This window comes from Myiozetetes cayanensis, unplaced genomic scaffold (genome assembly GCF_022539395.1).
Source record: "Myiozetetes cayanensis isolate MyiCay16 unplaced genomic scaffold, myiCay2020 scf5-8, whole genome shotgun sequence".
Lineage (NCBI taxonomy): Eukaryota > Metazoa > Chordata > Aves > Passeriformes > Tyrannidae > Myiozetetes > Myiozetetes cayanensis.
In genome coordinates this window covers 98513297-98528015 of record NW_026087742.1, presented here as the reverse complement: position 1 = coordinate 98528015, position 14719 = coordinate 98513297, and positions in this window count along the sequence as shown.

The following is a 14719-nucleotide window of genomic DNA, read 5'->3' as shown; positions in this document are numbered from 1 at the left end:
CCCAGCTGCTGTCCTGTCTCCGGAGCGGCGTTCGGCCGGGCTGTGCCTCAGGCGTACAGAGCTCTGCCTGAGCTTCGCTCCCGCACTTGAAGAGAGGCACGAACGGAAGATCCTCACGGGGTCTCGGCTGCCTTTGGGAATATGTGGTTCAGGTGACACCGTCACCTAAAAATATAATTGCCGAATACAGCTATAGCTAGGCATGTGTTTAGTTAGATCTGTATCTAACTACTTTTACTTACCAGAGCTGTCCTTAAATAACCCACGACCGATTCTATATATACACTGGTCATTTTCCACTAACATGTTTTTGTTGATTGTTGCTTGGAAATAGCCTCACGAGGAAAGAGCTGTCTGAAAAATTGACAAAGACAAAAAGGTCTTAGCTTTCAGGTGAGCTGTTTTAGGTTGTATGTATACAAATAAATAAATTGCTTGGATAAATTACTTCAGAACCGCCTCAGTTTTCCTGTCTTAAGCAAACCTTTGCTTCAAGGAGCAAGATCTTGAACACATGTTTAATATTGTTCTATTAGAAGGATAATTCATGACTAAATAAACAGCTGTGTTGCATAGTTCACTAGAACAGACAGTTAAAAAAAAAAAAATCCAAACCAAGCACGTTTATGTCCCAAATGAAATGTTTTATTCAACAGCTGAGTAGTAAATGGTTTGGGTTGGGGAGTTACAGACTAATAGTTTGGGTTGCTATCATTCCCATTCTCTGGTGGTCTATATACTTGCACAAATCATAGACACTTCTTGCTAAGTATCACATCATTGCAGAGGCAATATAAACTGGGGATGCAGCTTATGGACAAGAATGGGAAAAATAAGTCTTGTGACTTACCATAGCATAATTCCAGAATTTATTCTGGTGTTTGATACATTGCTAATACTTCAGTATGTGACAACTGTGTAGTGGCCCACTCACCCTTTGTCCTCTTTGTATTTTCTCTTTATGCAATGAAAAGTAAATTTATTTAATTGTCAGTACTGTAGGCTCATAAAAGCATCTCAAGGTTAAACCTGTGATTCTTCCAGTTTATGCATCCTCTTTAACAACTAATTTTGTAGGCTGAATTTTATCCTGAGTTACTTGCAACTCCAAATTTTGTCCACTGTCCTGATTTTGTTGTGATTTTTAATATTGGTTATTCTAAAATCCTTAGCTCTTGTGACAGGACATCTCAGGTTCCATTAAGACTGCAAGTTTCAAATCTGTGAAAAAGAAAATTTGTTGAGATATGACCTCAGGATTATCAGAACAAAAAGCATTGCTAGGCAGAAAAGGGCAATTTAACTTCAAAATAATGTAACAAAGGAAAACCATACTTCATTGTTGACTCAAAACAACACCAGAATTTTAAAATGGTCTGAAAAAATCAGAAAAAGACAAGAAAACAACTTGGCCTGCCAAGAGTTTTTTAGTGTTTGGCAGTACTGAACCTTACAATGAACTTGGTGATTGTCTTGACCCACTCTCTTTTTTTTTTTTTTTCCCTGAGTTAAAACTCTTGTCCTCACATTTAGTACATATTCCATTATTTGATGGCTTAGTGGGATGCCCAGACAATTCTCTTCCATCTTCTAAGGCTTTTGTGTCCAACAGCTACTTAGTGTTTATTCAGTTGCTACAATATATAGAAACTTTAGTCATTAAAACTAGCTGTGGAGGCTGTCATACAAAAGAAATAATGCTGATTGACATGCTGAGTATGATTATCTTTCCTTTGGTTGTGATAGACTAAAATAGTAGACCAGAATTCAAAAGTTAGTGCCATCCTCACTAGAAGCTTTGTACTTTTTAGAGAAAAAAAAAAAAAAAAAAGAAAAAAAAAAATCACTCTTTTGATTAAGTGAGAACAATAAGGAAAATACCTGCCTAACACCAGAAAGTAAAACTTTCAACAGGAAATTGCCTTCTTCCTTTTATCATCACAGTGTGGTTGGAAACAGTCTTGCCTGATATAGGATGTAATAGTCAGCAAAGAACAAGAAAATGCTGCTTTCTGGTAACAAGTTGTCAGTAAGTATTGGTCAGTTTAGCCAGAACAAAGACTGAAACAACTATGAGTCAGCTGGACCTGAGAAAGCATATGTAATTCTGCTCCTGCAACAGAAAGCAATTCCAGCAAAGGTATGAGAGCCATGGAAAAATGAGAGACTTTTAAATATCAGAAGCAGAAATTGGACTACCAAGAGACTCTAATTTACAAAAAACTGAATAATTTCCACCCATCTTGCTTCCTTTGCAGTGCAGTTTTGCAAATCTTACCATACAGCTTGCTCTATGATTCTCCTTCCAATTCCCATACTAAAAATTGTTACATCCTGAAAAAATGTCAGAGTAACTCAGGGCTTTTGGAGTTTTTGTGTCACCATGACTTCTGTTTGATTTGGTTTTTTTGGTGATTTTTTTTTCTTTCTGATTACAAAATATTTTTATGGGAGAAAAAATCTGTTGGGGAAAAAAAAAAAGAATCTTTTAAAAGTACTGACAAAATCCCTGTTGGATCTGTGGAAATACAACCTGAATATCAAGCTACTTCATTCCTTCCTTTCACAGTCATGGTTTGTAAAAGAATCCATTAGCCAATTTCAGCCCTCAGTTACATCATTTAATTATCAAATATTAACTAATCATGGCTCTGGTCTTGAAAGAGTTGATTGTGAAAAATCTAATATTTAAAATAAACAATTTCTGGCTATTTTTGTTGTGAGTATTTTTAACTGTTGGTATACATTTGAGTGATGATTTCAAGATTTTCTCAGAATCTCCCTTAAAAAAAAGAAAAAGAAAAAAAAAAGCTATTATTTGCCTCTAATCACATGTCTTCAAGAGCTTTGGCTTGAAGGATAAACAGCAAATATTAGAGGCCTTGCTATGGAATAGCAGCAGCTGACAGCATTACAGTCACATCTGTCCAAACGTATTATCTCTGCATTTTGAGACCTGTGATTCTATTGTTTTCAAATGCTGACCTGGTTCTTTCAAAGCTTGTTCTATCCTGCAAGTATAAAAGCATAAAAAGTTGTTAAATGAATAATCCTACTGAGAAAGTGTAAAATTTTGTCATAAACCCCCTATAGTTGTTCCTACTGCTCAGTAACTTAGCATTTTCATCATGATCTTGGCCACCGACAGCTTCCAAATTCCCCTCGATGTGCCCAACTTCCACATAACTCCAGTAATCTCCCTCCCAGCTGTCATCCAAATCTCCATTGTTTCCCTGCTTGGCTCTGTGGCTTCCAATGATAATTTCTAATGTTACCTCTGGATATTTTCTGAATACTGAATATTTCATCTGCTGCTTCTATTTCAGATCCACAGGTCTACGATGTACTGTTCAGCTGCCATTGAAATCTCTTTGATCACTTAGCTCCATTTTTCTTTGTCAGCAGATACAACTCCTACTGTCTCACCTACTTTATTCTGTAAAAGAGCTTATTGCCTTCTTACATTTCTTCTGAAGGAAGATTGCTAAGCCAAACACCTTTCATAAATTTCTTCTAAGGTGCATCATAACACACCTTTCTCAGCTCTAGTCATCATCTAACAAGTGCACCTTATACAATGCATGATCAATGGAGAGAAAAGAAAGAATTTCTAAATTTCAGGTTACGTAAATTTAACTGTTCACTGCGTGCTTTGTTATCTGGACATTTTCACATCAATGGTCTAGACTGTTCTCAGCCTCCTACTTATCTACACAGTGATGTCCTCTGCTTCTCTAACAGACTTTCTCTTCAACTGCCTTTGATTGAGCAACAAAAAATGTCCTTTGCTGCTGAGAAACCCAGAAAACTCACCACTGATTTTCCAGTCTGATCTTTGGTGGCTGTGTTTCAACTGCAGTAAGCAATCATTTTGTTATTCTTGTAGCTAGGACAAGTTGCAAAACTTAAATATATATGCCACCTCATAATGCTACAGTTTTCCCAGACATCTTACAAAGTACCTTTCAGATACCTTTCAAGATTCTTATATCTAAAAATGTACTGAGCATAAATCTTCTGCCACATAACAGTAGCTAAAATGGTAAACTGAAAATATTCTTTAGGAAGTGCAGGAATTGCTATTGTTTTGTCCTAGCAATTTAGACTGGGATCCTTCCATTTGGGTTTCCCAGTGAACCATGAAACATTTTAATTTTTTTCAGGGAGATTTAGTTCCTACTACTAAATGATTTCTCAACTTTTTCAATGAAAACAACCATATACTGTTTAAATTCCTCCCCCCAAGTGTTTACTTCCAGTTTCTGTAATACCTCTTTCTTTAATTCCTTTTCACTGTTTTTTCCTTCCTGCCATGATTTTGCCCACTTGAACTCCAGTGGAACAGTAGCTCATAATCTTCATCTGTGAATACTACATCTCAGCCTAGTACTAGGGCTTTTACCTCTGATTCCCCCAGTTTGACAACTGCTAGTCTTCAACATCTTCTGTGTTACCACATGCCTGAGTAAATAAAGACAAGACAGCAGAGTAATTTTGGAATTAAACAAGCACTGGGGATTGCATTATTGGAGAAAAAAGCATATCAATGCTAAGGTAAGGTGGAAGTATAGAGCAGATCTTTATATATCATCCATTCAGGTATCAGAGGCAAAAGACCAAAACTCTCCAGAAGACCGTTTTCTACCCCTCTAAAAATAGCCTAGTTCAAGATAAAAGATGATAGATTTCTGTTTCTTTTGCAAGACAAAAGCTTGTGCATTGTGCTTCAGACTAATTTAGAAAATTTTATCTTTTATGCATCTTGATTCTAAGTAGGGGCAGCCACAGGACTCCAGCTTAGCCTGCAAGCCTGTCCTGTTCTTTAATCTTCTACTAAATGAACATATCACCATGCTGCGTCTCATTTCTCTCAAATCAAATTTTCCAAAAGAAAACCATTCTGCATGGACATTTTTGACTGGAAAAAGATAAGGAAAGAGAAGCAAACAAAAGAAAGGAGATCACAATCTGAGACTGCAGTCTTTCACATCATGCTTGCACAACCACAAGCACTTGCTTTTGACTCTAGTCAGAGGCAGAATGTCAGGTATGTCTCTCTCACATTTGGTCTGACCCAGTACAGACTTTCTCATGTTATGTTCCCATGTTCTGACAATGCAAATCCAGAGTGCCAGGTCAAACTAAAGAAAAGTCTCCTTGAAAGTAGACAGCCCCCAGTCTATTTTGAAAGTCGCAGGGTAGATTGCTGTGATGTCTGTGTTGCTCAATTTACTAACACTACTGTACTACTTCTACTTTAAAAGCGAGATCATGCATTCAGATTACATAGACTTTCCATCAGCTTTGGGTAAAACTTGCCTAGGGAAGTTTTTAGGAATTGCCTTGTGGTTTCTCTGGCTGTGGTTATGCAATGAGTCACAAGAAGACTTCTTTGCTTCTACATCTGAGTGAGTATTCCATATCAGGGCAAGATCAGTTATCAACTACCTCTTGGTAACAAAAAAGAAGCACACTGAAAGGAAGAGATCTGAAGTACACTCTAGAAATAAAACAGGACTGAAAAAGAATCCATCAGTTACTGAGTCAAAACTTCCCTTCTCCTTTGTGTTCCCCCAGTATGATTGCTATTAAATACTGCTAGTTATTTTAGAAATTGTCATAGAACCTTAATATAATACCAGTTATAATATTTGGGGGTTTTGTCTCACAGAAAATTGAACTAAGGATTTGGCAAAAAGTGGAAAAATGCCATAAATATTCTGAAGAAGGTTGAATCAACTCCACTGTAGTGTTATTATTTGAGACAGCTGTATAAGTTGTGTGTTTTACTCAAAACTGATGTGAGAAATATTTTCTTCTCTAGATACAGGCATGTAAATCAAGTTTCACTAACACCAGCATAACAAGTACTGAAAGTTAGATGAAACATAACGAGACCTGGTACCTCTAAGTCACCTGATGTCACTTCACCTTCAAAATGTTTCTTCATGTAGCCTGTGTTCATATACAAATTAAACCAAATGAAAGATATATCACTAATATTTATTTATTTTTTTAATATCCCAGGCTGATTTCAATGATAGCTTCATTAGTTTTGTGCAGAATTGAACACATGGGGGTTTACTTCATTTTTTCTCCAGAGAGAAACTACAGCATCTTGTGTTTATTAGCTTCATTCTCATTAAAAATAAATTCTTTCATGCCCCATGATCAGGTGAAGACTTATTGTGAAGTGGAAGGAAGGTGAGTGAGAGAGCAATATGGAAGTGCTGCTTCTGTGGTGCTTGAATTCCCAAGTAAAGTAGGAACTGCCATGCTGAGATGTCAGGGGAACTGCTAACCTTAGCAAAAGGTCATTGGCTTGTAAGGAGGAGCATATATGTAGAGAACATTTCCATTTTAATGCGGACCTACTTATGTGTGGAATTTTATATCATGATTCTTATGAGACACATACTGTTTAAAAAAATTGATGCCAAATTAAAAAAAATAATTTCTAGAACAGGCTTAAAATACAGCAGCTATTTCCACAGAGCTTAGCAATTGTACAACTTAGCAATTGCACAAACCTTAACACTCTAAAGGTTTCCCCCCAGATTAGAAGGAACTGGAAACTTTAAAGCGCATATATGTAAGTTTGACTTTGCAAGAGCAGAGAGCAATTGTCATACAGTCAAAAAAAAATTCTACATCAGTGAGGTCATGCAAAGACTTCAGATAATTTAGCATCCTAAAAAATATGAAGCCTTTACAAAACAAACAAACAAAAAAGAGAGAGTTATAAATGGGAAGTGTATGTACACAAATCTGCTTCAAACTATCCACCCATTAATGTTCACTTCTATTATGAGACTAAGCAGAGAGAAATAATTATTGAAAAGATATAATATGACAGTGCCTACTTTCTTCTAAAATTATTTTAAAATAGTATAAAGTCTTCAGTAATTTTGTTTCAACATAATGGTATAATAATAACAGATCCTAAAAGTATTACATGGGTTTGTTTTCTGATCTTGTCTCGTATCCTGACTTCAAATTACTCACAAAGTTCTACCCTAATATTCTGTGAAGCATATAAGTGAATAAATTACTCATAAATAAAATACATAATAACGCATCCACTGTGTAACCTTATGATTTGGATGAAAGTTAAAGCTTTGTATGTATATAAACTTGTTGCCTTTGGTTCAAGGACTGTTTTCATCAAATCATTCACCAGGGTTCTTGTATTATTTATAGCAAATGAGGACTCTGTATTTTAAAATCTTCTTTGAGATATTTAAATATCTTAAAGTATTTAAATCTTCTCATTTTCCCCTCTGCAAGTCCTGTAATCTTGTTTCCTGCTTTCTGTTCACCTTTATGGAACTATCTTACAAAGGAAAAGGAAGGTGCCCATGTTTTTAAAAAGAAATAAATGAAAAATCTCAAGCCATTTCTTGACAACAATCACAATAAGAGAAATTTCCTGGGTTCTTCAAGAATTAAAAAACTAAAATAACTGCGCTCTACCCCTTTATCTATCCTGTTATTATGTTTCTCTTGACTAGCTATATTGGAACTTTCACAGGGCTCCATAAATTCTGTAATTATTTCCAGGGACACAGTCACAGCACAGCTTTTGCCACTGGATATTCCAGTGCTAAGAAAAGGACAAGGTTTCTCTCTCAGTAAGAAAGATAAAGGTAAATTATTTCCACAAGAAAATATTCTGTATCAGGAGCCTTGGCAATCTAGTAGCAGCAACATAACATTTAGCTTTGTTAGAAAAGCAAAAGAGACATTTGCTGCTTTAAACAAATAATTGTATGGAACAGACAGCTATAACAGCAGCATACACAGTCTGAATCCACCTCCTGCTTGCACAGACCCCTGTTTCCCCTCCTGTTCTGACGGTAGTGATGAATGTTGCATACCAGGGGATTGAGAAAGAAGGGTCAAAAGAATGAGGGAACAGCTAAGAATAAGGTGGGGTAGAGAGAAAGGGTTTTGTCACCATGCTTCCTGATTGGCCTTCCGAAGTCTACAACATTCTGACATCCCACTTACTGTCACCTGAATCTTCTCCTCTGTCCTTTCCCCAACACGTAACACCCCAAAACTTTCTAAATCCCATGGGCTGACCAGCTTTCCCAGACTCCAGAACATCACTAACATTTGCCATCCTTCCCCTTATGCTTCTTTTTATTGCTCCAAACCCTTTCTGACAGCTCTCTCAAAACTGCATTTCACCAACATGCTGGGAAAGAAACTGGGAGGCAGCTCTCAGTTAATGGTTATGGTTAAAAGGTCCTTTTGCATGGGAAAGGTATAGATGCATCCTGCTAACTAAGCAGCAAAAATGCAAGACAATGGCAATATTGTTAAGGTTCACACCAAGAAGATACAAAGTGTTTGTGAAGCTCAAGAAGAGATGAACTGCAGGCCTATCTAACCATAAAATCTGTGAAGTAATAATCAGGAGGAGGAGGAGGAATTTTCAAACAGTCAGCAGAAACCTACAAAAGACAGTGCCTAATGATACATGGAGTCATCAAATCTGCTGGAAAACCAAATGTACAGGGTTATATACCAAATGTTACAGGGTCTTATATACCAGTGAACAAAATACATCCAATAATTTTCCTAGTCAAAGTGGTGTGTAATTAGATAAAATCTCTTTGCTTCCAAATCAGTGTTGTGTGCAAACAGCCTATTGGTAATGACCCCCAGAAAGACAATATGCTGAACTGCCCCAGGAAGTATTTGGGGAAAGCACTATCTGGAAGGGCCAAACTCACAGCAGTTTAACAGTTTGTTAGCACAAAGGATCATGCTCTAAAGGTCAGCAGTACTCTCAGGCATGCTGAAATCTCCTAGCATAGGCAGAGTCATTCCAGAAAATTGTTCTGGCAATAATTTTTCCCTTGCCCTGTCTCCCATCTAACTCCCCCCTTCCCAACCACGCAAAGTAGAAGCTACTGGTGAAGTGGTTATTCTCAATTTGATTTTCACTAGAAAATGGTTGAAAACATGAAGGTGGGAAGCAAGGTGACAACGTGAATGAGAAGAGTTCATTAATGTAAGGAGAGGAAGAAGTCAAAGGATTAGAAGGAAAATAAACAAAACTGTAACACACTCAAGGACCAGGAAGATGGAATCTTCTTGAAACTTAATTTAAATGACAGAAGACTGCCAGGAAGGTAGCATTAACTAAAGAGATCTACAAATGGACAGAGAACAGGAAACCTCTCTAGTGCTAGACAGACAGCAAAGATAAGAGATGACTGTTATACCAAGATTTTTAGAACAACATGAGAATTAAAGAGGAATTATGCAAGGAACACAGACATCCCTCAGTAAGTATGAAGAAAACAATATAAGGGATTAACACAGGGGAATAAAATCAGAAGGGGTTAAGAGACATAACAAGGGTTTAAAACAAATAATTAAAAAAACCCAATCAATCAAACAAACAAAAAAGGCCATTTACTTACCAGCAACAGAAAACTCTTGGAGTTAATTATGCTCTTGGCAAACTGATTTACCTCTGGAAGTGCCTATATCCACTAACTCTCAAGGAAAATAAGGATGAAAAGGCATTTCTGTTCAGTGTCAGGACTGACAAGTAATTTTCAGTGCTTAAAATGGATTGCTCTACACAGAAAGGGTGGAGAAGATAGACAAATGTAAACATTCCTAGAATGTGAAATGCTTTTGATAGAGTCTTCCACAGTATCCCATAGCCAAAATAGTGAGATGGGCACTCCTGAGGTGAATGATAAATTGAATGGAATATTGGCTTGCTCATCAGGCTTGGAGGGTTGTGGTCAACTGTATAAAGTTTAACTGGCAGCTGGTTACCTGCCACATGCCTGAGGGATCAATACTGGAGCTAATACTGTTTAATTTATTTATTAACAACCTGAGCAGTGCGACAGGGGTGCACTCAGGTAGTTCATGCACAATACCACATGGAGAAGAGGGGTTGATATGCTGTTGGACAGGTCTGCTGTTCAAAGAAACTTCAACAGGCTGTAGAAATGGGAACCTCATGAAAACTTCAACAAAGGTAAATGGCCTGAACCTGAGGGCAATAAGCCCGATACATGCTGGGACAGACCAGCTACAACACAGCTTTACAGAAGAGGACCTGGGGTTCCTGGTGGAACACACTGAATATGAGCCAGGAATGTGCCTGTGGCAAAGGCAGCCCATGACAACCTGGGCTGTACTAGCGAGAGTGTGGCCAGCAAGCTAAGGTAAATGTTTCCTTCCTCCTCTGCTCACGCCTTCTGGGGCACTGTGCAGAGCTTTGAACTCCCTAACACAAGAAAGACACAGACACACTGGAATGCATTTACACAGAGCCACTGGGATGGTTAGAGGGACAGCACATGTAAAGAAAGAGGAGAGGGCAAGAGAACTGGGCTGGTTCAGCCTGAAGAAAAAACAAAAGGATATTGCTACTGTCTCCAAACACCTACTGAGAGGTTATAGAGGTGGTGGAGCCAGACTCTTTTCAAAGGTGCACAGTGATAAGAGGAGAAGCAACGGTACAAGGGGGAACATGGGGAATTCTGATTAGAGACAAGAAAACCTCTTTCATCTTGGGGTAGTCTGACACTGAAACAAGTTACTCAGGGAGGCTGAGAAATATTTGTCCTTGGAGATACTCAAAACTCAACAAGGCCCTGAGCAACTCAATCTGATTTGATTTACTTTGAAAAGGAGTCTGGACTTCAAAAGTTCCTTAAAACATATATGATTCCATGATTTTAAATAAGTGCTGATTGATTTTGAAGGCCGTCAAGAGCTGGAACTGCTAGATCTTTGAGTAAAACTATCCTTTTCCTTCCTCAAAAATGTTTCCTCAGACAATTATAAACTTGCCTGTAGTAGAAACTCTTATTTGTAAAATCTGTGTAGATTTCACATTGAATCATAAGATAAAAATAATTATTTCAGGATGGCAAAACCTTGACATACCTGTTCTGACTCCTCTGTACCTGTCAAAACATAACAGAAGCCAAGCCTAACATGTCCAAGGAGGCAAAATCACTTTTGCCAGCAGCCTGAAATTTAGAGGTCTTGTCATCAGTTGAAATAATTTTTGGTCTAAAACCATCCAGAGGAGTTTCTCTGATTCAGAGAGAAGCGTTTTTGCCACTGTTTTACACTTAATTAGAAATCTTTCACCCATTTCCAATAGTTCCAACCACCTATACAGCATAGAAGGATCTCTGTGCTGAGGACTTAGAATTGGACCATTAATTTAGATTGTCTATTTAAAGAATTAATGTTCTGCACATAAGTATTTTATCAGTGACTGGTGCTTCAAAATTATAGAAATAACAAGCACCTCTTAACACTAAAGTACAGTACTGCCAAGGCTACACAGTGGACTGGGGGAGAACTCCTTAATATTTATTTGTTCTCTACAAGCTTGCCCAGATTAAAAAAAAAAAAATCAGACACTTCTGTCCAGAAAACTAAAGGCCATTACTAGGGGTAGAACAAAACAGCTGCTAGGGCTGGTCTGTCTTCTGCAGGCATAAAAAAATGTAATTTTTGCAATGCTGACAATCTACAGCAAGACTACAGATAAAAGGACTAATTTTCTCTCTCTAGACCTGAGTATAAGTGCTTGTGTACAACAGAATTTCACTTTCTGCTATCAGGTCTTACACAGTTTCAAAACCTGGTTCTAATTTGTCATTGTTCTCAGTGATTGGAACAAAAATAAACTATACATAGTTCTTTTCAGCGTAAGGTAACTTTATGGTTTTCAGCCCTAGTATTCTTATCATTTGGCTTAAACAGTCTTGTAAAAGTGAGAACCTAACCTCTACATGTAATTTAAGAGAAAACACATTATTATTCAATGAAGAACATCACTGATTAGGCTGGAAATGGGCACAAGTAACAGCAGAGCCAGGCTCTACCTTGGGAAGGTGAGGCCATTGTAAAAGCTTCTCTAAAAATTTTCTATGTCTTTCTATTACCAATTATATTTCCCTTCCATACTATGTGTGTGTTTTCCTATATTTTTATCATTTCCCCTTCACACAGTAGCCCAGTGCTCTGTACTCTTATCTGAGTCTGATCACAGTTGCAAGCATATTCTGTTTCAGTAGCACTCCATAAGAGAGACAGAGAAACAAAATATGCAATCTTTTCTTTTCATTAAATCAATTATTTTCAACCTGATGTAATGCTTTGATAACACCAAGTTTTTTACTGTTTCAGAGCTAAATTCCTGACTGCAAGGTCTATGGGACAAAACGATAAGTTTTCCCCTTATTTTTTAGTACAAAAATTGTATATTAAGGACATTATATAAGATACAGCTATCATGATCTGAGTTTCATTACTTTCTTCTGGAGTAGCTATGGGATTTTATACAAAAGGTTATGTAGCCTAGCTAAGCTCCTTATATCCCCTATCCTCCAGGAAAGAAAATCAAATGGAACACTTCTACAAATGGACATGGACAGAACAATGATTTCATTAGGGAGAGGGCGCTGTGTTCTCATGAGAAGGAAACTCGCCAGTTTTCTTTGAGTGTTTCAGCTGAGGTTGGTATGTGTCTTGCCTTTCTATAGGAGGAATTGGTGCCAGCTTTTTGTAGATCCTGAGGGAGGGCTGGAAGATCACTACTATCACACAGCTTTATAAATCTGCTGGATTTTATTCAATTTTTTTCCTTGAAATACAGAATAATCCTTAGGGTACTGAAGAAGAATTGTAGCTCTAAACAATATTATGCCTTTCCCACACACACCCCAGTATCCTTAAAAGCAGTGGAAAATGACACATCCCTTCCCTTCCATCTTCTGCACAACCAGATAACTTTGCCTCCAGTCACCAGATCACTTAGCAAAAGAGTACTGGGCAAAAAGTACGTAAGGATGTTGCCACTTGTTCCACCTCTACAGACATGATATATAAAGGCTAGGTATGAACCGTGAGATGTAGGAGAAGAACTACCAAAGAGTGAAGATAACTTTTATTTCTACTTTTACCTTTGCAAAAAACATTCCAGTACTATTAAATGAACATTCACAAGGCCTTCAAAAGCCTCTGGAATACATAAGAACAAAATATTATTGCTTTTTGGTACTTTGCAGACAGGTCTTATGCTCATATCTGGACGATTAAGATATAAAAATGTCAATTCAGTTTTATTGCAGAAAGTAGCTTAATCTAGTTTATTGTGAACATGGAGAAGTTCTTCAGTAGTTTTCCAAAGGCTGTTTCAGGCACTGGATTGTTTAACCTATTTTTTTATTTTATGCTAATATTTAAATTTTATTTTTATGTATATAGTCATACTGCAGCCAGATTAGAATGGCCCAATTACTTTTTATCTCATTGTCATTCCAAGATGTTCTGGCACTGTAGTATGTGATACTGTAAAATAAGCAGTATTTAGGATTCAGATGATAAAACTTTGGATCATCAGCAAGAGGATCCTTTTAGTCCTATTTCAAACCTAGTGACTCATTATTCTTCAAAGGCAATTTCAGATTCAAGTAGTACTCAGTTCACATCACATTTAACAAAAGAGCAATACTGAAGTAAATGTTACCCGTGAAACTTGGGGCAGAGGCTGAGGAAGGAATGAAAACAAAAAGAAAAGGCACTTTTAAAATACATGAAGAGAAAAAGGGAACCAAAATCAGAAACACCACTAAAACCCCCATGCCTAAGTTTCAAAAGAAAAAGATTATCTGCAATTCTCAACAATGACTTGCAAACCACTTGCTTGGATCACAACATAATAGAATGACTACATGACTAAGCCCTTCAAACTTGCCTGTATTATTTATCTTCTCCAGCCACTGATATCCAGCAGGACAAATGCCTATTTCTGAGAGCCTAAAGGGATCATTAAAAGTAAAATTAGTCAGCAATCGTATTCACTGTAGCAAGTTGAAAATTAGCTACTTTGTGGCTCAAATTTAAAGATAAGCAGAGAAAAAGAATGCAAATGTCACCTACCATCCATAATTTTTTGAGAGGACTTGGTGAGACACAAACAGAGAATGCCCAGTGATCCTCTGTGGGACCCAGGTCTCTCCTTGGAAGTAACAACACGCTGATAAAAGTGTAGCTTGATTCTCTTATGAGTCTCCACATGTTTATTAATTTCAGATACAACAAATTGCATCCATGTTCTGAAATCTAAATTGGGTTCTTCCCAGCTCAATACTGCTTTTGAAGTCCTCATTTGTGCCCTTATATACACCCAAAATGTTTTTGGATGACCCAACCAGATATATGAACACCGATAAAGTGAGAACAATGGGTATTCCACAGTGCATATTTATCTAGTGTATTTAGCCAAAGGGACTAAAAAGGGACTCCTATGGGACAGAAGGAGGGAAAACTACATGCAAACAGAACAAATTCATTTTGTAAATGGAATTATTACATGTGGATGGAGTTGGTATAATGGCTCATCCACTACGCTAAAGATTCCTATTCAAGCATGCAGTGTAAAATAAAACTTCTGTCACAGGAACAACAGTGGGACACATATTGTGGTCATACCCAAAGTAGGTTTAAAATCATCAAAACCACACAAAACAATGAATCTGAATTTTACCTCATGATAACTCTGACCACTGAACTACAAAATATAAAGACAAGACTACTTTCTTCACAGTCAGTGGTGCTTGGTTGCTTCTAAACCTGAACACTTTTCTTAGCAGAACTTTTCTTTGACCTTCAGTCACAAATTGTTTTAAGGTGGTGCAGGCAATGAATTTACTTT